This window comes from Equus przewalskii, chromosome 13, assembly GCF_037783145.1.
Source record: "Equus przewalskii isolate Varuska chromosome 13, EquPr2, whole genome shotgun sequence".
Classification (NCBI taxonomy): domain Eukaryota; kingdom Metazoa; phylum Chordata; class Mammalia; order Perissodactyla; family Equidae; genus Equus; species Equus przewalskii.
Window position 1 is genome coordinate 64,936,966 of NC_091843.1, and position 24,543 is coordinate 64,961,508.

A 24,543-nucleotide genomic window follows, 5' to 3' on the forward strand; every position below is an offset into this window, starting at 1 on the left:
GAATAAAAAAAGAGTTTGTTTGCATATTGATTTTTCTGTTTCAACATTGTTGGTTCCCATTCCTTTGTTCTTGGAAGAAACCCTATAGTGAGAGCAAGCAGGTTGAGAAACACCAAATTAATAATCATGGTCCAGAGTGTAAATGAGCTGGAGTGGCCTTCCTGTGCTGCTCACTCCAACAGTTCTATCAGAGAAATGAAAATACTCAGACATCTAGTAGAGGATAAACTGCATAAGCAACATTTCCCCGTAGGGAAAGAAATTTGTAAAATCATGCTTATTGCCAAAACCTAGAACATTTCTTGGCCAAATAAATGCTTAACAAATAGTTTTTGAATAAAGGAAATGAATTAATATCTCTGAAGGGAGAATGTTACTTCTTTCTCAAGATGGACATCCTTTTCCACTGCGCACAGGCTATTAAGTAATGAGAAGGACAATTCTCCAAGCAAGAAAGATCTGCAGACCAACCTGGCAATCACTGGGGTAACTGACATGAAAGTAGATTGCTTCACATCTCAATTACAAAGGTATTAGCCCTGTATAATTTTTTCTACAACAGAAAGTCCATTGACAGTTTCTTCTTTAATACCATCTTACTGATTATTCATATTACCTTCTAGATACTCTTCAGTACCATAAATTGAATAATGCAGTAACATTTCCCTGGCCACTGTGATTGTCAAAGTATAATCAGCTATATTTTCTCACCTACATAGTGGCGACAGAGACGAAGTCACCCAAGTGAATCCACTTATTAATTAAAATATTTCCTGAAAGTCCATCTGTGCTACCCTTTCTGAGAGACTCTGTGGTTCAATGTTGGTGATTTAGAACTTTTAGTTTTCTTTAATTGCATGTGAGATTTCAATAAAGAGATACTATCTTAGTTTGAAAGCGTAACGTTATCTTTCATTAGAGCCTTGCTTTATTCTTGTCTGCATTTTTAAAAATTAATTTATATATTCATTTTTCTTCTATCACTGCTTGAAACATGGACACTACTCCCTCTTACTATGTGAAAGAGAGATCTTGGAACTGATGACCTTTAGATGCATTTTTAAATGACCTCTGCCTTTTCTAATACTGAACTCTTATTTGAGATCTTTCTGTAAATGAATGACAAGTTAAGCTTACCAATTTAGTCATAAATTCAGACTTAAAATAATTCTTTCATAAATTTCATTATGCTGTGGCACCAGACCAATAAATATAGCCCATACAAGACATCTTAAGTCAATTCTAAAAACTAGACTTTTCAACTCTGTGGCTTTAAAATTGATGGCCTCAATTCTCCACTTGCCTTGTAACCCTGATGGAGCTGATACAAGCATGATGCTCCTTGAAAGGAGAAGCACTATGCTTAAATTAAGCCCCGTGATGGTGCAGAACAAGTCATATATTTAGGCGAAGCTGTTTCTTGGGTGAGTAAGATATCTTGACATGTCAATGGAATATGAAACTCAATTTCACAAGATTTTTCTAGAGCAAAAAGAGATTTAAGTAGAGCTATCATTTTTAGTCTTAACAGAAAGAATGTCTTCCTCTATAGACCCCTACATTCCTTGCCTCTAAAACTTAATTTTATCATTCCTCATAAAGGCTATCATTCTTTGAGCTTTCCTGAAAACAAAATTACATTTCATCGTTGGTCCATTTTCTGTTTTCACTTTTACAAACTTCTTATCACTTCCAATTATTGCATTGTTCCTCCCTGCACCCCACTTAAGAATCTCTTTATTAACCAGATGGTTTTCACAGAGTCGCATTCGTCAGAAGGAAAAATAGAGGCCTAAAGTTTTCTTTAAATTATATTATCTTAAGAAGGATAATAAATAATTCCGCAATCAGTAAAATATATATTGGAAGAGCATATCAGCTGAGTTAAAATGAAGACCATTTTCCCAAAAAGTAGCATAAAAACCTGGGGGCTCTAAAAATCAAGAGAAGGAAAAAGCAGCTGAAAACATTTTTTAAAGTGGAAATCGAAGAATTATTCAGAAATAAGAATTGTAAAATAAATTCAGTTTTTATTATAATGATTGTGGAATCATTATTTTATTCTAAAATCGTTATTTCCTAAATGGCTGTGCTTTCATGAAGTATCAGATGGTGCTTCAAATTTTAAGTAAGTTTTATTCCTAATCTTGTGCAATGACTCAAGTATCTTTAGCTAAATCCCATTCTTCCACTTATTATACCCAGACATTGCCTCAGTTCCCCAAATCAAATCTCAGATGTTCTCTACTTATTTTTGATCAGAACAAGAAACATACCTTCCCCCAAAGTGCTCACTAATGAACTTGCCAGTAATCAAATAAATGTGTATGCCAACTATCAGATATTCCTGAAATAGTAACAAGCCAGCTAAATGTTACGTGAAGGAAGTACTTTTAAAAGTCTACAGTCAACTGAAAAGGTAGATTTTACTGTAGAAAAGAATGGAAATAGTATATGATATTTTAAAAAGACCAGAAGTCCACACATAAATCAGCAGATAGTAAAGAACCTCACACCATGGTAGAACTTACCATTTGGGGCAAGCAAGTTATGGCCTAATTTCACACCACTGTGCCTCACTGCATTTGATTTTCTTTTTCATTCCTTTGGTAACTGAAGTTCTTATAGATTCAAGATGTTTTAATTAGGGGCCGGCCCCTATGGCCCAGTGGTTAAGTTCTCGCTCTCTGCTTCGGCAGCACACGGTTTTGCGGGTTTGGTCCTGGGTTCAGAGCTAGCACTGCTCATCAAGCCATGCTGAGGCAGCATCCCACATAGTAGAACAAGAAGGACCTATGACTGGAATATACAACTACGTACTGGGGGCTTTTGGGAGAAGAAGGAAAAGAAAGAGATGTTTTAATCATAGGATGTGAAAAACAGTGTGATAATGGAAAAGAATAACAGAGGTTCAAGGGAAATAAAGGTGAGAGCACTTGGTGGAGGTGATCCCAGTGGTGGTGTGTTAAAGATCAGGTAGAAGAGGTGGGGCCCCTTCCTATAGTTCAAATTTGGTCTCTCATTGCTTTAGATTGCTGCTGCCCCTTCTAGACTGTGTGTTCATCCGGGAAGTCATTTGAGAGAGGAGAAGAAAACATTGAACATTATCTCCCTGTAATTCCATGACTTCTCGTTGCTGCTTTTGTGTTGTATCACCAAAGCTGGCACTACCTTTATATCTGACTGCCAGGGGACCCTTGAGCAGATATCTCTTATTCAGTTTAATATTCAAACTTCACTGCTGTTTGCGATACGTGTTGATAAAATAGACGAATATAGAAGATAATTATGTTGCTTCCATTGTTTATTTATACCCCGGTGCCCTGATAACTTGTTCTTTGACAGCAGATCTGAGGTCTATTTCATGCATTTTCCCCCAGGGTGCCCTTGAAGCACTGTACTTTGTTGCACGTCTTGGGTAATAGCTTAGGCCAAGAAACCTGATCTGGGAATGTGTGTTCTGTGAACACAATGCCGTGTGTCTGTGTTGAACAGTGTTCCTGACTACTGTGTGGCTTAGACAGGAGAATTGTAAAGGCTCATTTTTGCCTTTAACATTTTAAACCCCATCACAGTCAAATTCCATTCTGTTGGAAGACTCAGCACAGGAAGAGGAACAGATTTCACGATGACAATGAATATTGGCTTTATGATGAGAAATGATATAATCAAATTACTACCATCAATTCACTGCTCATAGGGACGATGAACCCTTATGTCGCCTTCCAATTGTCTATTTCGTTTATATGCTTTCCTTTTTATATCATTCCTCAATAGATTATTATGTCATAAGCCTTAGCTACATTTTATGGATTATCCTTATAGCATCTAAAATGCTCAGCTTCCAAGGATAATGTCATATATCTCACAATGTGTATTTGCAAAGGTGCAATGCTAAAGGCATATGCTAACATATCGGGCGATGATGCGTGCTCGCACAAACTGCTGGGACTAGCTTGCACTTCCCCTTGTACATTTCCTGTCTCCGTTATTTATGGCTAGTTCAGCACATCTTTATTTCTACCATCTGCTTAGTATCCTAGTTACAGAGCTGAGATTATTTTAATTAGACTTGTCATAGGTGATTCACTAGTTGCTTGAACAAAAAGTCATGCCTGAGGTAGTCTATAACAGATTTTGCCAACTTTGACCCTCCGTGACAGTTGCTTATTTTTTTCTTTGCTTTTTAAAACAGAACATATTTCTCCATTAAAGATAAATGTGAGCCAAATTCCATTCTTGGCAATATAGTATTCTGTCCTTTGGGTTGGATTATAATCATTATGCTATAAACTGTGCAAAATGACTGATGCTAAATAGGTATTCCCTGCCAACAACTTAAAGTGGTGGATATTGCTGAATACAAACCAAAGCATGTAGGTTTTTCCACAAAGGATGTGCAAAGTCAACATAACTGCATTCAAACGTAAACTGCAGGAGAGTTATAATCTATATTTTAAATCCATGTGCACTACTTGGTTATTTAAAATTGGTGAATTAACATGGCCATACTTAAAAACAAAAGCAGATATTTATGTTGGATAGATCCCTGTGAATTTCCAATTACAATATTAGTGAAAATAATATGGACTATGAAAAGAAAGTGATGAGGGTACAACTAAAAATTAGGGATTTCAACTGGATTAGGCTCGTGTCAGTTGCAACATGAGCTGTGTAAAATAGAAATATTTCAACCTTGTATTTTTTTTGCTTTCTTTTTAATTGAGGTAAAATCCACATAACATCAAGTTAACTCTTCTCAAGTATACAATTCACTGGCATTTAGAACATTCACAATGTTGTCCCATCTTCTCTATCTAGTTCTAAAACATTTTATTATCCACAGAGGGGTCCCCATACCCTCGAAGCAGGGTATCATGCTTATCTCCCACCAGCCCCTTGCAATTACTAATCTGCTTTCTTCCTCTATGGGTTTACCTATTCTAGATATTTCCATAAATGGAATCAAGAAGATGTAATGTTTTTGTGTCTGGCTTCTTTCACTTAGCATAATGTTTTTAAGGTTCATCCTTATCCACATCGTAGCCTGCATCAGTACTTCATTACTTTTTATGGCTGAATAATATTCCACTGTATAGATATACCTCATTTTGTCTATCCATTCATCTGTTAATGGACATTTAACTTATTTCTACCTTTTATATATATTGCCATGAATATATGCGTACAAATACTTATTTGAAAACCTGTTTTCATTTCTTTTGGGTATATAGCTGGGAGTGGAATTGATGGATGATATGCTAATTCTATGTTTAAGCTTTTGAGGAACTAGGTGTTTCATTTTTCTAAAAATTCATTTTCAAAACTTATGTTGTAATTCACAAGTCACTTTCATATATTTTATCTCACTTCATCATCATAAAGATCAAAGTTCAAATATAGTTTTTCCTATCTTATAGATGTAGAAATTAAGTCTTAAATCTTCATAATTTGAGTAATATACACAGTATTGTTCAAAAGTTTCAGCAAGAATATTTCTAAAGTTCACTCTAACTCTATAATTCTATTATTCTAAAGTTCTAGGGAAACTTTAAGACATATCTAGCTGTCCCCTTCTTTTCAGTGTGCAAAGTAGCATCTCCAAGGTGTCCAGTCATGCCTCCATCAACCCATCTCCTGCTGTTGTTTCTTATAATGTTGAAAAGAAAGACAACTGCAGTATTTCTTAGGTCACCAATGCCTGTCTGGTCCACTTTTGGAGACCTTTCCACTTTGTGAATCCTGTTCACTCCTGCCATGCTTTTTTTTTTTTTTTTTTGGTTTAATCTCAATCCTATAAATCACGATTAAAATTTATGATTGAATTAGATGATGGGACAATGAAGGAGGTGGGCAGGCTTAGATTATCCAAATGATAAGAACTAGGAATGGAAAAATCAGTGTAAAACTAAAATGTATAAACTTCTCTTTTGAGACGGATTTGTTTGTGAGTACTGGACTTGTGAGTACTGAGAGGGTGGGGATCTAACATGTGTGGCACAAGAACGTGAATGAATGGAAAATGTGAAGGAACACAGGACAGATAATTCCTATAGCTGGCATGGTTTCTGTATTTCTCTGTTTTTTACTCAAGTTATTTTCTGCTCCAACTTGATTTTTGGTCCATCTCCCTGCTAAACACTTCACATTTCAGTTCCCCTCTGAGCCTTTAGAGGAGATTAAAAGTAGCAGTTAAAACTGGTTATGCCCAATAGTCAAGGCAAATTTTGTTTACAAGATGCTCCCTGTTACAGTGTTTGCACTGCCTAAGTAACAGGCAATAAAATCTATCAGCTGGAAAGCACCCCTTGTCGTAAATGGACAGACTATTTTAATCAGTACCTTCCACTGAACAGCCTTTCAAGTGCAGTCCAATTTTAATATTAAGAAAGCTATCTGAAACCTTCAGATACAACCAATCTGTAAGTATTTATTTACTTGGTGATCATGGACTCAGAACTCAGCTAGGCTTCATAATGGATACAAAAATAGTATTAAAATTCCGTGCTTCTGGGAACATAATGTCTATTTATGGGCACAAACTAACCCAAATTTTTTAAATGGGAAAAGATTCTTTTATGGTTCTGCTTATAAATATAATAAGAGATCAAAATTGGAGGAAATTATTTGTGCCTAGATACTCAAATACAGTTTCAAGGGAGAACTGGATCTCGAATTGAGCCTCAAAGAATTTTGAAAATGTGAAATTATAGGGGAGATGGTAAAGACAATGCAGATATCAGGGAAAGAGTTGGCTGGTATTCATGGAAATTAACAATCGGGAAAAAAAATGGATGGGAATGTAGGAAGCAAGTTTAAAGAAGGCCTTGGCAAGCTATACAGAGAGTTTAACTTGTTGAGGAAGTCATCGTAGCTTGATGAACTGATAATAAAATGAGATTGATTTCACATATACTAGTGATGGACACAGCTACAATATTGTTTATTGTTCAGAGAGTTAACCAGAGAGCATGGAGAGTATAACTTGTTGTCTGAGAGCAAAGAGATGAGAACCTAAATGAGGCAGTGGGAATGGAGGGGAATTGAAAGGAAAGGAAAGGTGTAGTTGACGTTCAATATAAATGATACTCTCCTTAGCTCTTTCCTGTTTTTAACCTCATTAACTGGTTTGTATGAGGATACATATTTGCATATTAAAGATGAAGAAATTGAGCATCTTTATGATTTGCACAAGTAGGATGTAGAAGTGAGATTTTTACCCTAATCTGTTTTACTCCAAGTCATACGCTATTTCCTTTTACTCTTTCTACAGCTTACAGAGGGACAAAACATAAAATGAGGCTTTCACACTATGATATCCCAGTGTTTCTCATAATAAATTGCAACCTCCTATCTAACCCAGGTGGGTACCATCTGTCATGTGTGTGTATCACAAACAATAGTCATAATTCAGTTAACATAATTGCATGTTTACTTTGAAATTGATGGTATTCTATACAATCTTACTTTCCCTCTTAACAGGCTGTAGTGTGCTCAACCTCCTATTGTTGCCATCTTGCTTTTGTTACCTAGGGATAGGAGCCCCATTTTTTCACCAGGTGGAAAGCATACCAATGCTCCCAGTGCCCTCAGTTCCTCTCCCGGCTCTCCTGAGTTTGATGGCCCTAAATCGCTCTCAAATTTCAAATGGTTTTAGTCAGTTCTCAAAATCCAGACAATAAGCAAAATCTTTTCTGGTTTTGATATAGGAAGAGATTTTTATTTCTTTGATATTACCATCTTCTTGCTCTCTTTTATCAAATCTTTTGTTTCTATCCAGTGTCTTCTCTCCTCCATTTCAATATCTCCTTTCTATTTTCTTTCCATTTAGTCCTCTAAAAATACTTCTTTCAAGTCAGCCTAACTCCTGACTCTCTCTGCATATTATTGGGCTACAGTTTTATAACAGTGTCAGTGACTTTTTAAAGGCCTCTCTTCTCAGAAAACTCATATACACTTGCCTTTTTCTTTAACAACTTAAAATATCTCTTTGAAGGAAAGATGGTGTACAAATGTCAAATGCTTTCCTATGTAGTAATTTGAGATTAAATAAGAAAAAAAAGCCTCTAGCAGTATTGAACATCATTTGAAAAAAAACACGTTTAACTAGTTCAAGCAATTTCAGTTTTCTTTAATATTTTTCTCCTTGAGATCTTTTCTCCTCGTATTAAACGATTCTTATAGACTCTGGCAATGAGAAGAAAAGGAAGATGTTAAGTGCTATAGCCAATAGGATCTCCCCATTGTAGAAATGATTTTTGCTTTAAAGAATCAATACCAAAAATGTTCTTGCAAAAACCCTATGTTTTAGCTGTCACAAAAGATGGTTTTTCTCCATTTTGCATTCTATTCAGATTTTTTCAATGCTGTTCTAGTTGAAAGCTTGATAGTCTAATAAAGTTGCTTGTCACGTAAAATCTGAGTATATAACTACAGAAAAACTAATTTTGTAGAAAAACATTCTGAAAAGGCATACATTATTTAAATGAACAGTGAAATACTATAAGAAATCATGCCTTTTTATTGGAAATTTAAATAATATCTTGTATATTTTGAAGTTTGGAGTTCATTATCTATAAGATTATCAGTACTTTCTTTCAGATTATAATAACATTGGAATAAGTTATAGTCACAGAATCTCAAGATGCAGAAGCCCATTAAAATCGAGATATAAAACAATTTTTCACAAATGCATTTCAGTGTAATTTTGGGAGACACCATTAGTCAGAGTAACACCATTGGGGCGACTTATCAACTTAATAAAAATCATCAGAAAAATTTAGGGAATTATGCCAAATAGAAATAAAGGAATGTTGTGTCTAAATTATTTGGGGCAATATTGCTGTTTTTAGGACTTAAGGGCATTCCAAGCCATTTTCACCCATTGTGCAGCCTCGTCTGTTTCCTTCCAGCTAGGCAGTTTTGCACACACTGTTTCTTCTGCAGGAAATGTTTTTAGTTTGATTCTTAATATTGGTTCGAGTGTCTGCTACTTCTTCCTCAAAGATGCTCTCACTCACTCTCCAGATTAATTATTATTCGTCAATAGCTTTGTGCTTTGCTAGACTATTAAACCCATGAGGACCAAGAGCAAGTCAGCTTTTAGTGTCACTGGCACACAGGACATTTTCAATAACTTAGGATACAACCAGCACTTTATTATTGAGTGAATTTAAGATACAACTAACATTTTATTATTATTATCATTATTTGGCTTCATCTTGTCCCTATAATTATTCATAAGGGGAAGGCTATTGATATCAATGCTCCATTTTACCAATCTGTCTTAAGTATAGGGATCATTTTGTACGTGGCATCTGAAGGGAGTAGAAGGAGGTGTCTTCATAGGTACCTTTCCCACGACCATCTTAATGTTCGTAAGTTTTGACAGCACAATAAAATGTGTTATATTTTTAAAGACAGTTCAAGTATAGAATATTGAATATAGGTGTAATTCAATTAATTTATGTAGACCAATTTGTTTTGTCATCACCTAAGGGACATTCTAGATTGATTAATTTAATTTGTTTTTGTTACATTTTCCCATACAACAAACCTGCATTTTTCCTTTCCCAGCGCATACCTGTGTCTTTCTCGTTAGAATATGAGACCAGTGAGATTTTGTACGCTTGTCTGTCATAATCACCAGGGCCTACCATGAGCTGAACAAAGCAGGGGCTCTATAATTGCAGAAACAATGAATAAATTTTATTTCGTACAAAACAGAGGGAATGGTTCAAAAAGGCCTGCTGGGAAAACTATATATGTAGAAGTTTCCATTTAGATCCAACATCAGGTAGCCATGCCTACAAAAGGAGAAACCAAGGATATATTGAAGTGATTCTATTATGGAAGAAATGGCATTAGGTTATTCTGTACCCTAGCCAAAACTTGAAAGAATTTGTACTTTAAGGGTCTAGGAGCCTCCCTAGCAGAGGCTCAATGTAGAGCAGATTACCCATTTGTTCTATCATTCAACAATTCTTTACTGACCATTCATCATTAGTCAGGTGTGGTTCTAGTTGGGGTTCATTATTGCTGTTAAAAATCAGGTTGATCAAATATTCAATGCACAAGTCACTAAATACTACAAATTATACTAAATACTATAAATTATAGTCATGAGCAACCCACATAACTTCCAAAACAATACCGAATCGATGCTGTTTTGGGTTGAATTGCTTATTTGGCCTGACCTTTGCTGTTCTGTCAAAGATGATATGAAAGCTATACCTTGAGGCTTGGAGGCTTTCTCTTATTTTGCTATTTCCAGAGCCAAATACAAAGCTTGCCACACAAAGGGAACTCAGTAAATGTGACTTATAAGGAATAAATTTTTCTAGCCCAGCTCAGGTAACCAATTCTCTGCGTGAACTTGAAGAAATTATATCACTTCCTAGCCTCCGTTTCTCCATCTAACAGGTGAGTATATGTCTGTTTCATAGTGTTTTTTCTTTGCATTTTAGAGGAATAAATCAACTAAATAATGGAAGTCACTTAGTACAATTCCTGAAGCATAGTAAGCACACAGACAGAATCAACTATCATTTTATTAGAAATAATTTTATTACTACTTTCATAATTATTAATAGCACTTATATCAAAGGATGATTTTGAAGATAACATTAAACTGTGAAAGTGGCTCTTTTTTAACTCTAAATAATGGTTAATTATTCTTAGGCAGGTTGACTCATGAATCACTGTTCAGAACCCTGGTTTTGGGACATGGTGTTGGTACTCTAAAGGATATCACTCAGTTGAATTCTTCCCATGTAACCTAAAACATCACAGGTAGTAAGTGAGGCCATTGAATAGGCTTATTACTTCTGTGAGATGACTAAGAAACCATTTGATAGCTGCCACCTATGATTGACATGGCAGCAAATACAACCCACCATGATGATTGCCTCACAGTCATTTCCCAGTTGATATATGTCGTCTAATTTTAACTTTTATAGTAAAAAATTTAATCTCACATTTTATCAATGTTTTTTCAACTGCAAAAAAAGGACAGACAAGAGATAGCAGATGACATCTTTTATCATTAATAATAGAGGAGAAATAATGTTGGCTACATGTTATTTGTATAAGTACTCATGCACCTTTTACATAAAATTTTGTCAGGATGGGGCTTAGTTCAATTACAACTTCATAAAATGTACAAAATTAGTAGTAACGACATTTTATACGCTACTTAATGTGTGCTGGGCACACTATAAATCATTTAAACTGTATTATATTGTTAACCATTTAGACATTAGTTAGTATATATTATCTATGTTTTACAGATGAGAAAACTAAGAACCAGGAAAATTAAAAAGAAAATTCCTCAAGATCAAATACATGGTTAGTAAATGGTGGATATGATATCAAAAAACCAGTTATCAGTGATATTCAAATATCAGACCTTAACTATGGCCCTGCATTACCGCAAAGAATAAATATGGCTAAATATATGCTACTAAAAGACTATAAGTAATCGTTGAGATTTTTTTCCCTTTTAAGAAACATTATTCCTAAAAATCTTGAGATACATTAGCCTGTAAAATAGCTACATAATTAACATATACGCTCTAATTTGTGAATTTACTGATTTGTCAGATTTCTCTTTTTTTTCAATATATTTCAGTCTTTTATTGTCAAACTTTCTAACAAGATTAAACTCATGAAAACAGTACGACAGTTCTGACAGGCATCTGTTTACGTCTCAGTTTGTTTCCTTGTTCTGATTCACTGGTCTGAAGAATTCTGGATTTAAGTAGCAAAAGGGGCAAATGTGAACAGCACACTAAGCTCCCCATCTCATTAGAACTCTTATTGTTACATACACTCTATGGTGTTTTCAGGGTGTAAATGAAATTATTCCACAATCACTGCCTTTTAAGGCTCATAATGGGGAAGAATGATTGTTCTTGCATGTTGAACGTACCCAAGGGAAGATGAGCAATAAATGAGTTATCAGTAGTGCACAAGATTATCTCATTCATTAGGACAATGAAATAAAATAGAGAAAAACAAAATTAGCTGATGGAGAAGAAAGGGCAATATAGATTATGAAAAACTCTGTATAAATAAAAATACTCACTTTTGTAAATTCTGAAGCTCCTGACAGGTAAATTCATCTTTTCCACCATCAGTATTTTACATATTTCCAACAGAGTGATACGCTTTGATTAAAAGGATAAAAATAACTGAATTCAATGTTAAATGTTTTTCATTCAACTTTTAAGGGAAAAAATGCCATCAATATTGACTTGCACCATGAAATCTTACATAAATAACATTGGTGGGATGTCCCAGAATTAGAGCGCACCCACCATCACCTGCATTTTCTTTCTTTTGTTTTTAAGGAAGACTAGCCCTCAGCTAACATCTGCTGCCAATCCTCCTCTTTTTGCTGAGGAAGACTGGCCCTGAGCTAACATCTATGTCCACCTTCCTCTATTTTATATGTGGGAGGCCTGCCACAGCATGGTTTGCCAACTGGTGCGGAGTTCCACAGCCGGGATCTGAACTGGTGAACCCCTGGCACCCGAAGCAGAACATACGAACTTAATTCCTGCAGCACTGGGCCGGCCCCTGCATTTTCTATAAGTGGGTTCTATGTCATGAAAGAGTAAAGACTCAATTATTTTTACCCTATTATATTTATAGAATTTAAAAGATGGAAAAATTCAAAAGCAGAAAACTGATGTTCTATGAGATAAGATGACTTGCTTAAGTTAATTGAGACAATATTTCTTCTTAAATTCAAGTCTTCTACTTCTTATGTTAAGATTTCCCAAAGGGTGACCCACAAAAAATTGTCATGCCAAGTTCTCTAAGAAGAAAAGTTTCTGTGGAACTATAAATAAGGGCAAGTGTTTTAATTCACAACTCTCATTTGAAATTACCATGCACTATATATACTTATTAACTATATGGATTAACTATGTTTAGAGGGTAAGATGTTCCCAGTGTAAATATACAAAAATTTAAAAACAGTAAATTTCTCCCTTTTACTCTCAACTCCGTCTACTAGGTTATTGACTGTCCCCTACATGCCCAGTCACAGGTAATACTGTTGTTAGTTTCTTAGGTATTCTCCCAGAATGCCTTTATATAAAAGCAAATAAGAATAAATTTTTTATTATAACCTTTAGACAATTGGTGGCACACAAATCAGGTATTATGCACTTTTCCTTTTTTTCCACAAAACAGTAAATATGATAGATTATTCTATTTCAATACACAAAGAGCTTCCTCATCCTTTTATACACCTATGTACTCTATCATAGAAGTACTGGGCATCTATGCTATTTCCAATCTTTTGTTAACACATACAATGGACCATAAATAACTTTGTACACTTCATCATTTGATGTATGTGTACATAATAGTGCATGCATGTGTCTAGAATAAATGTCTAGAAGTGGAATATCTGGGTTAAATGTATATGCATTTACGATTCTTATCATCCATAGAAGTTTTACTAATAATGTATGACAGTATCTCTTTCTTCACCTCTTTCTTCACAGGTACAGAATTAACACAGTTTAGGATTTTCTAATCATGTTACTTTTTTAAAAGTGATATTTGAGCACTCTTTCAATATGTTCTTCTCTTAGAATTAAATTTAAGAAACTTGCAATATGTTTAAGAGTCACTTTTCTCTCCTTCTCTGTGAACTTCCTAGTCAGAGGTTACGCTTATTTTCCATTGACTTATTGATCATTTTGTTATAAGTTTGTAGGAGCTTTTTACATATTAGAGAGAAAAGCACTTTGTACTGAGGGTAATTGAGACTACTTTTCCCAGTTTGTCATTATGCTGTGAACTTGCTTACAAATTTTTGTTATGCAAACTTTATTTAATGTGGTCATACTTATTATTTTAATGGATGCTGGACTTAGAAACACAATTAGAAAGGGCATTCTTATTAGATTGAATCTTTGATTTATTTGTTATTTGCCTTGGCCTATAGTGTGAGCCATACATTAATCATAATTTTTGTCCAGATGTCTATCCATTTGTGAGAGCACAGTATAATAAATAGCTCATATTTTCCTTCTGATCTGAGATGCCATGTTAATCATATGCCAAATTGTCTTGTCTGATTCGGTCTATTCATGGTCTTTATTTTGTTCACTGACTTCTCTGTAAGCTGATACGTCAGTACTACACTTATTTAAATATTAGAAATTTATATAAAACATTGATGAAGGAAATTGAGGAAGACACAAATAAATGGAAAGATATCCACATTTATTGAATAGAAGAATTAATATTCTTAAAATATTACCCAAAGGCCAAACTACTCAAAGTGATATACAAATTAAATGCAATCCCTGTCAAAATTCCAATGGCATTTTTCACAAAAATAGAAAAAAAATCCTAAAATTCATATGAAACCACAAAGGACCCCAAATAGCCAAACAATCTTGAGCAAAAGGAACAAAGCTGGAGGCATCACACTACCAGATTTCAAAGTATACTACGAAGCTATAAAAATCAGAACAGATGATATTGGCATAAAAAGAGACACATAGACCAGTGAACAGAACAGAGAGCCCAGAAATAAATACATTCAATTGATCTTTGACAAAGATGCCAAGAATACGCAAAGGGGAAAGAATATTGTCTTCAACAAATGGTACTGGGAAAACTAGATATCCGTATGCAGAAGAATGAAATTGGATCCTTTTCTCACACCATATACGAAATCAACTCAAAATGAATTACTTAAATATAAGACCTGAAACTGTAAAACTACTAGAAGAAAATATAGGGGAACAGCTTCCTGATATTCATCTGGGCAATGAATTTTTGGATATGATCCCAAAAGCACAGGCAGCAAAAGCAAAAGTAAACAAATGGGATTGTACCAAATTAAAAGCCTTCTGCACTGCAAAGGAAACAATCACAGTAAAGTGGCAATCTATGGAATGGGAGAAAATATTTGCAAACAATTTACCTGATAAGTGATTAATATCCAAAATATATAAGGAACCAAAATAATTCAACAGCAAAGAAACAAATAACCTAATGAAAAAAATGAGCAAATGACCTAAGTAGACGTTTCTTGAAAAGACATACAAATGGCTAACAAGTACATGACAAAAATACTCAACATCACTAATTATCAGGGAAATGCAAATTGAAACCACAATAAGACATTGCTTCACACCTGTTAGAGTTGGTATCATCAAAAAGACAAGAAATACGTGTTGGTGAGGATGTGGAGAAAATGGAGCCCTTGTATACTGTTGGTAAGAACGTAAATTGGCACAGTCATTATGGAAACAGTACGGAGATTACTCAAAAATTAAAAATATAAATACTATCTGATCCAATAATCCCACTTCTGGGTATATATCCAAAAGAAGTGAAATCAGTAGCTCAAAGGGATATCTGTACTCCCATGTTCATAGCAGTATTATTCACTCTAGCCAAGATATGGAATCAACCTAACTGTCCATTGACGAATGAATGAATAAAGAAAATGTGGTATGTATATGTGATGGAATACTATTCAGCCACAAAGTAGAAGGAAATCCTACCATTTGTGATAACATGGATGAACCTAGAGGACTTTACGCTAAGTGAATAAGCCAGACACAGAAAGTCAAATACTGTATGATTTCACTTATATGTGGAACCTAAGTCACTCATAGAAACAAAGCAGAATGGTGGTTGCTAGGGCCTGGGGGATGGGGAAAACAAGATATTGGTCAAAGTTTCAGTTACACAGGATGAATAAGTTTTGGAGACCTAATGTATAGCATAGTAACTATAGTTAATAATACTGTATTGTACACTTGAAACTTGCTGATCTTTAAGTGCTGTCACCATACACACACAAAAAAACACAGCTATGTGAGATGATGGATATGTTAATTAGCTTGATTATGGTAATTATTTTACAATGTACACATATATCAAAACATCGTGTTGTACACTGTAAATATATACAGCTTTTATTTGTGTATGCTTCAATAAAGCTGGCAAAGATTTTTAAATGAAATTTACAATATTTTATTCCCTTAAGGGCTGAGGCTGTACACATTATTTTTTTCTTTCTTTTGTTATATGTTTTAGAATTTCCCTAACTATTCTTCTTCAGCTGTTTTTCCACATAAATTTTAGAATTAGTTTGTTTAGTAAAAAAATAAATGCTCTGGTGCTATTTGGTGTTTTCATTGGTATCGTATTAAACTTATGAATAAACTTAAAAATAATTGTGTTTATTTTAATGTGTTTTCCTCTTCAAGAATATGTTTTATCTTTCACTTTGTTTAAGATTTCTTTTGTGTTGGCAGTGACTGTTTAAAAGTTTCCTTCCTATAAGTCTTGCACATTTCACGTTGTACACATTCTAGAAATATCATCTATTATGTTAATATTTTGAATTGAATAATTTCTTTCAGTATATAATATATGAAAATTATTGGTTTACAATATTGATTTTGCTCATTGAGGTCTCATAATATTCTTTTCCTTTTGTATTAGTATTTTAGTTGCTTCTCTTAAGTCTTGCAGGTATACGATTGTGTCATCTTCAAATGCAGATAGATTTATCAACGAGTTTATTTTTTTAATTATTTTCGGATGTGCATCATATTTCGAATTCTGTGTACATTACATCATGTTCACCACCCGAAAACTAATTATAGTCCATCCCCTCACATGTGAGCCTAATCACCCCTTTTGCCCTACCCCCCCCTTCCCCTATGGTAACTACCAATCCAATCTCCAATGCTATGTGTTTTTTTGTCATTGTTTCTATCTTCTACTTATGAGTGAGATCATATGGTATCTGACTTTCTCCCTCTGACTTATTTCACTCAGCATAATACCCTCAAGTTCCATCCATGTTGTCACAAATGGCCGGATTTCATCGTTTCTTATGGCTGAGTAGCATTCCATCAAGTATAAATACCACATCTTCTTTATCCATTCGTCCCTTGATGGGCACGTAGGTTGCTTCCATGTCTTGGCTATTGTGTATTATGCTGCAATGAATATAGGGGTGCAAGTATCTTTATGCCTTTGTGTTTTCAAGCTCTTTGGATAAATACCCAGCAGTGGGATAGCTGGATCATATGGTAGATCTATCCTTAATTTTCTGAGGATAGACTAGTTTATTTTTTCTTCTAATTTTTTTATTGTGTTGACTAGTACCAAAATAAAATATCTAATAATGAGAGTGGGCATTTGTCATTAATTTTTCACATTAATAGAAATGTCTCCAAATGTTTCCCCAGGAAGCACGATGGCTTTGGGGCTGGGACTGATATATTTTATAGCATGAAATAAATATCTATAGATTCATGTTTTGCTTATTGTTTTTATCCACAATGTTGTTAAATTTTCAGTTCCTATAGAGGTGATATGTGATTTTTCTTATAAATATTAATATTTTAAATTATATTAATATTGAAAAGTTCTTGAATTCCTGAAAAAAATAGCTTACCTATTCATGAGGACTATCTTTTTAATAAGCTGTCGGGTTGTGTATATTAATATTACATTAAGAATTTTCACATAACTAACCATAAATAAATTGCTCTAGCATTTCCTTCTGATACAGTTATAGTCAGGTTTTTGTATCAAGGTTATACTCAGTTGTGCAAGAGTTAGAAATATTTCTTCCCTGCAGTAGTTTGTATTTTGTGTAAGCTTTCAGTTAATACAAAAACTCAATTTTCTACAATACTACATCTTTTAAAATTTTCTTTCTTTTTTTCTTCTTTTTCTTAAAGATTGGCCCTCAGCTAAAATCTGTTGCCAATCCTTTTTTTTTCCCTTCTCCCTAAAGTCCCCCTGGTACATAGTTGTAAATTCTAGTTGTAAGTCCTTCCAGTTCTGCTATGTGGGACGCCACCTCAGCATGGCTTGATGAGCAGTGCTAGTTCTGTGCCCAGGATCAGAACAGGCAACACCCTGGGCCACTGAGGTGGAGCATCCGAACTTAACCACTCGGCCACAAGGCCAGCGCCTAATTTTCTAATTAATAGATGTTTAATGTAACTTAACTGGCAATCAAAATGCTTGAGATTTTCCAGTAGAGTTCAAACCTTTTTCAAAGCTTGACATTTACCTTTCCAAGTAGCATGATGAGAATATTCATGAGAACTCATCCTCTTTTTACATACACTATAACTTAATTGCCAAAGAAAGGAATGGGGGAAATACATGCATTCGCTTAATATTCATCATGATAGATAGCAAAGGAAGAGGGAGTTTAATAATTGAATGAGAACATAAAAGAGAATAGCTCTGAACTGCATCACTGAAAACAGAGTAGATATTTCTATCAAGTTGTCTAATCAGTGAGTTGAAAGTTAACTTATTCAAAAAATCGTTTCCTTTCCTTCAAGTTTTAACCAATCAGAGCACATAATATATGTACTGTATGTCCCCTGCAGTTTGGGAACACAGTGAATTATTGACTAACTTCCTCTTGAAAAACCTGTAGGGTGTGCCATACGCAAAGTAATTATGTTCACAGAGAATTTAGATCAGCCTTTTCTCTGTGGTTTGACCAAAGAATGAGTAAGTTTTGTGGTGACACATTTGAGAGAGAACTGGTATGGAATCGTCTTAAGAGAAGATCAAGATGAGAGAAGCAGCCAACCACACTCCATTTATGTATCTTCAGTGTTCCTGCACATGGGAGAAATGTGTGGCCACAATTTCAAATATGTTTAGGTATTTATTACTCATATTTAGAAACTTTAATTTCTGAGTCTCACTCTGTTTCACCCAAGAATGATCAAAAAATTTTGAAACTGCATGAATTTTAATCCAACAAGGGGGAAGAACCAGTTTCAATGAGCAAATTTAGATGGAGGAGTTTCATGATACTGAAAGGGACAGTGGGTTTTATGATTGTATTCATGGATCCTAACTGTTTAATTTTCCAGTTAGAACATTTGACATCTGCACAATTTTGTTCATTTGTTATGAGCTGGACATTTAAAAACAAAGCAAACAAACAAAAACACTGTTTCATATATATTTGTGGGGTTTTTTTAATGCTGCTGACAGGAATTTATTCTTCCATTAAATAAGACTATAGCATTCTGAATTTTCTATTTAGAGCTGCAATTCTATCCAAGATTTATGTTAATTAAGATTTTTTGTTGTTATTTACATCAAAAACAAGACTTCTATGAAGAGAAGAAAAATTGCTCAGGGAAAAAAAATTAAAGCTCTTCAAAATAGTTGCATTTGAAAATTTAAAAGGCAGATATTATCCCTTTACACTGATGGATGCCACAGAAGGTGCTAATCTACACAGGCTCCTCCCTAGACAACATGTATATATATACACATATACATATGAAACAAAGTATTTCAAACTATTTGTTTCAGATAAACAAACAAAAGTACTCTTTCATCTACATACATAACTTTGAGTTTGCCTTTTGGGTTTTCCAGGCAGTCCTTCTATAACCAATTGATTTTAATATTTCCCTGGATACCAATCCCCAAATTGCCCAAGTACCCGAAAATGCTATTGAACAGTGTGTTCCTGCCCTGGCAATATACTGATTTTTTGGCATGGTGTGGCAAATACTGATTTTGGGGCTATGAGAGGCCATTTGTACTCTATACAGACTTAACTTGCTCAGATACACATCTTTACCAAGGAAAGGATGGAAGCAACTAACTTTATAGGATGCGATGCTTATACATCAGAATACGCTTATTTCTATATAAAAGCAGACTTCAGTAATGAGAAATAAAAATCTCTGTTTCGTGTTATTTATGGAGCTGCTTCTAGCCATGCAAGTGTCCAAGAATGAGAAAACACATCTAATCCATTGTGTCTTCTGGCTAGGAAAACAGCGACCATTGGAGTCAGCAGCAAGTTACTGAGAAGAAATCAATCCATTGGGGGTGGTGGGGACAGATAGGATAATTCAGATCATATGGCCACAATGTCCAAGCACTTGAGTTTTAGCAGGGAACTGATGCCAATGAGAACTACTGATACGATGCACAGCCAAACCCTACATTGAACATTTTATTGAGGGGACTTAGATGGAGCTGTTTCCTGATCTATTCCATTTTTAAAAAATCAGTAGTTTTGCTGAATCAACATGGGTGGAGCAAGATGGATGGGGTTATAGAAAAGAGTTTTGAATATTTCAAAACAATGAGGCAAACAATACTCCCATACATGTTGGCATAGTGCCACTGGTTCTGCATCTTTGTAAAGCACTCTCAACATTACCTATCACCATTTCAAGGGATGTATTCTTTGACTCAGAAAATATACTTCTTAGAATATAAACTGTGGATGCAATCACACATATTCATGAAGAAATAAGTTTAAGAACATTCATTCCAGCATTTTTATAAAAGCAAAAGATTAAAAAAACCCTAAATGTCATTTAGTAAAGCTGAATAAATTATGGTAATTCATGAAAGAGAATACAATCATGTGGCCACAGGGGAAAAAAGGAGACAGCTCACTATGCACTGATATAGGACAAGCTTTAAAATATTTCATTAAATCAAAAAAGGAGGGGGAAACTGAACTTAATGTAGCACCACTTATATGAAAACAACAAAATGCGACCAATATAAACATATTGCTCTACAGGCAGTGTATAGTCTATCTCTGCAAGGAATCCCAAAGAGCAGCCTACAGTGCCCTGGTCAGAGCAACTCAGAGACCAAGAAACTAACCTGGAAGAGAGGGAGAGACAGGAAGGCAGAAAGGTGAGTGGAACACATTCTGGAGGGGGCCTGCAAGCATCAAGTCCTGTCTGACTGGTGAGATCTGAGATGTTGTTCCTTTAGGTAAACACCTAGAGAAGAGAGCCTTTAGTCAGCCATGTGCTTTTTGTTTACAATAGACGTATATTTTTACAATAAACATACATTTTGTTTAAATAGGCATATATTTAGTCTGATTACCTTCTCTTTTCACCAGGATTATAAAGAGCTCTTTGAAGTATACATCCTTTCAGCCATCTTTCGTAGTAAGAAGCAAAAGAAAAATTGTCCGAGCACAGTTTTTTTTCAATAGCATTCTTTATCTATGTTCACTGCACTCTTGCTGGGTACTTATCTCAGTTTGACAGAACACACATCTGGTGGATGGTGTGGTGCTTACTCACTGACAGAAATTGAGAAGAGAACTGTTTTATGGTTTGCCCTGACACCAGACCCTTTCTGAGGTCTCAACATGATAATTAAAGTTAATATTCTCTGATTCTTCTTTAGCCTCTCAAAGTTGACCAGACTGATATTCAAAGAAAATTAGTGTCTCAAGGGTGATGTAAATAAACATTGCAATTGCTATGATAAATGCAATTATCTAACTTTACTGAATTTGTCACTAGAGCCACTATTGATTCCTTTGATATGATCCAATATTGGAAAGCCCCTCTTTTTTCAAAAGCTGTTTCCTTACCACACAAGACAGGTTGCATGACTGACTCAAACTTTGAAGTGATATTTGCTTCAATTTCCAGGTGGATGGACAGTTTGAAAATGCGGTATCTCACTCATCAGTATTCCCTTCATTTTCCCCATGGATAGAACATGAGTCTTCATTGGTTAGTGTTATGTTGATCTCCCTCCTGCAATCTTTCGATCTACCCCATCGACAGGCTTTTCTAAATCTAGGGAATGGCTAAATGTAATGCATGTTGGATTGGATGGACTGAGCTGACCACCAGAATTCAGGGTGCAATGCTTAGGTTTAGCATACACATTTCTGGCCTCCTTTTGTGCATTGCGGTTCTAACGACAGGTCAATCTTTGGAGACTTCACACTGTTATTTGGTCTGCTTGGTTTAGGCAGTACTGCTAGTGTTCCCACTGTTCCCTGCTGCTGCTCCCTAAGGAGGGAGAAAGGGTTTCCCCAGTTTTGGCCACCTGGTATATCTTGCTGGAGGATGTCTCTGGCCTGCAGGGATGAAGAAATTTCCCTGGCTGGATGCATGTTGTGCCAGAATGACTCCTGTCGGAGACTGAGTGGTCCCCAGACTGCTTGTTGTGTTGTGATGTGATCTACCTACAGGTGCCCCCACCTTAACCCCTCCCCATCAGCTTCCTTGGTGTTTCTAAACCAGGTAAAGAAGTCAGGACCAGGACCAGGAAGGAAAGAGAGTACTTATTGCTACTGGAACTCCAGAACAGTCTCCCTTGTTGGTTCTGCCAGGTCTAACCGACATTTTAGGTATGGCTCCCATTCAGTCCAAGAGAGGAATGAGCCTACCTGGACTGCCTTCTATTTCTAGTTTGTGTGTTGGGAAACACCTGGACTGAATCTTGATTGGAGGATGTAAGATAACTTGGTGCTGTGTTCCTCTAATCCTGGGATCCCAAACCAGTTTGCTTTCTTCCTAAGGCCTTTCAGAGATCTCCTTTTATTGTCTCTTTCACTGTTTCTAGAGTTTTTAGTGTATTTGGCAGTGAGAATCAGAGAGAAATGGGTCCCTGCCATCTTGTCCTGCAACTGAGGTTTCAACAAATGCTAAACTACACAATAAGTTTTATGGTTTTCTCCTATAGATGCTCCTGAGACTCCTTCTCTGGAATGCAATTGCGTGGAGTGCTAAAAATAAACTTCCAAAGATATTGGATATTACAGTATTATTGACATTCCTTGTCTATAAAAGACCATATTCTAGGAAATTCTAGAAAATTCAAGTTTATAGCCTAGCGGAAAGTAAACAGAGATAACAGCCTCTCTGATTACCATCAAGAGAACAGTTATTGGATTTCTTAACTCCCGTAAATTAAAATATACCCATTTAGTCTGAACCCCTGAGACAGTTTCTTGATAAGATGAATAGTATTTGCCTGAAAATTTACATCACTGTAGTAAAGACAGAGACAGTCTATTCAAGTGGTTAATAATACTTAGATGATCTTTTAACGTTTTTAATCCTTTAGAATCATAAATTATTTCTTAATATTCAACCTAATTTCCTAATCCCTTAATGAAAGGATAGTTTTTCTGTCTAGACATTTTTCAACCAAGTGAATAGTCAATAAAGTATAGTCAATTAATTACTAAAAGTGTTAATTTTATCATGAGCCCTGTTTAGAAATCTACATACTCAAAGGAAATTATTCAGTATAAAAATGGACAAAAGGTGTGATTTGTTTCAAAATATTTATCTTTGAGACAGCTGAAAATGTTTTACTTTTTTGCAAATGAGCCAGGGTATTTTTTCATAGTCAGCTTTTCATCCTGTCATTTTCATCTACTTCAAGCAGAAGGTGCTAGTATTGTTTTACATAACACACCAGAAAGTTTAAGATAAATGTGATAGAGAGACGCACAGGAGGCTGACATAGTTTCTAAAAGAAGAAACTATAAAGACACTGGCTTCCATGTGGAGTTACTGAAATAAAGATACTAGGTGTGATAATAAAAAATATTGCAAACGTGTCAAGAAAATTTTAGTACTCTTTTCACACCTGAACCTAGACTACTACAAAATTGAATTTAGGAAACAGCAATATTAAAAAACAATTTAAAAAGTAACCCTATAAAATGGTCTAAATTAAATTTGGTAAATTTCATCCTATTCTCCATAATTAAATAACTCAATGTCTACATATTCTATATTTCCCTTTAACTTCTCTATTTCTAGACAGCTTTAACCTGGCATGTTCCATCATCATGACTAATTCTGTTCAAATGTTTAGCTCACAAGACCTCAGGGAAGGGGAAATAAATTCATATTTAATGATCAGCTACTTTGTACCAGAGATGGAACTCCCTACTTTATTTCTCCTCCTTTCCCTTCTTTATTATTATTCATATTTCACAGGTGATAACAGTGACTCTCAGAGAGATTAAATAATTACTCACTGACCTCACAACTAAAAGAGAGGATGTCAGATGAAAATCTAGTCTTATCTCTTTCTAAGACCATGCTTTGTCCATTAAGCCATGCTCCTTTCCGTTACATTTGAACCCAAATCACATCATTAACTATTTTCTTGGTCCTTACAATTATTTTCTGGTCCAATTAACTGTTAGGTAATAAGCAATTAAGTATTTGTGGGATTTCCCTGTTAATAAGTGGTATTTACTCATGATAGAATCTGAGATTATTACATAGTTGTTTTCCCTTTAGATATTCATTTAAGAAACATTTATTAATCTCGTTTCAAATCACAGACATCATGTTGGGGATATAATGGGAAATAAATATTAGCCCTGGCCCAAAAGATTTCATTATGTAAAATCAAATATAAATTTATTGACAAATAATGATATTATTCAAGAAGAGCTCTAATTAAGAGATACAAGAAATGTTATTTGAACACTAAGAAAGAAAAAATTATTATTATTTCTGGGTAGGTAGATATGATATCATGGAGAAGAACATTTGGGTTGAGATTTGAAAGATGAATATGCATAGAATATAGGGAAAGGACTGTCCAGGCAGATGGGGAAACACTAGCAAAGATAAAAATTAAATTACATGATGTCTTCCAGACACAGTAAGTGGCTTGTTGCTCCTAGGACCGGTTGCTCCTAGGGCCGGGGAAGCATGAGAGAAAGTGAAAGAGGAGAGACTA

General features: G+C 35.0%; 1 long non-coding RNA gene across 1 annotated transcript; it reads right to left on the reverse strand.

Annotated features, from left to right (window-relative positions):
• Positions 1-9,695: 9,695 nt before the first annotated feature.
• LOC139075137 (uncharacterized) lies at positions 9,696-20,803 on the reverse strand. The gene is made up of 3 exons (XR_011525236.1): positions 20,680-20,803; positions 12,086-12,167; positions 9,696-9,806 (listed from the first exon to the last, which is right to left on the reverse strand). It is a non-coding gene; the product is annotated as an uncharacterized lncRNA (long non-coding RNA).
• Between the last annotated feature and the right edge of the window lie 3,740 nt (positions 20,804-24,543).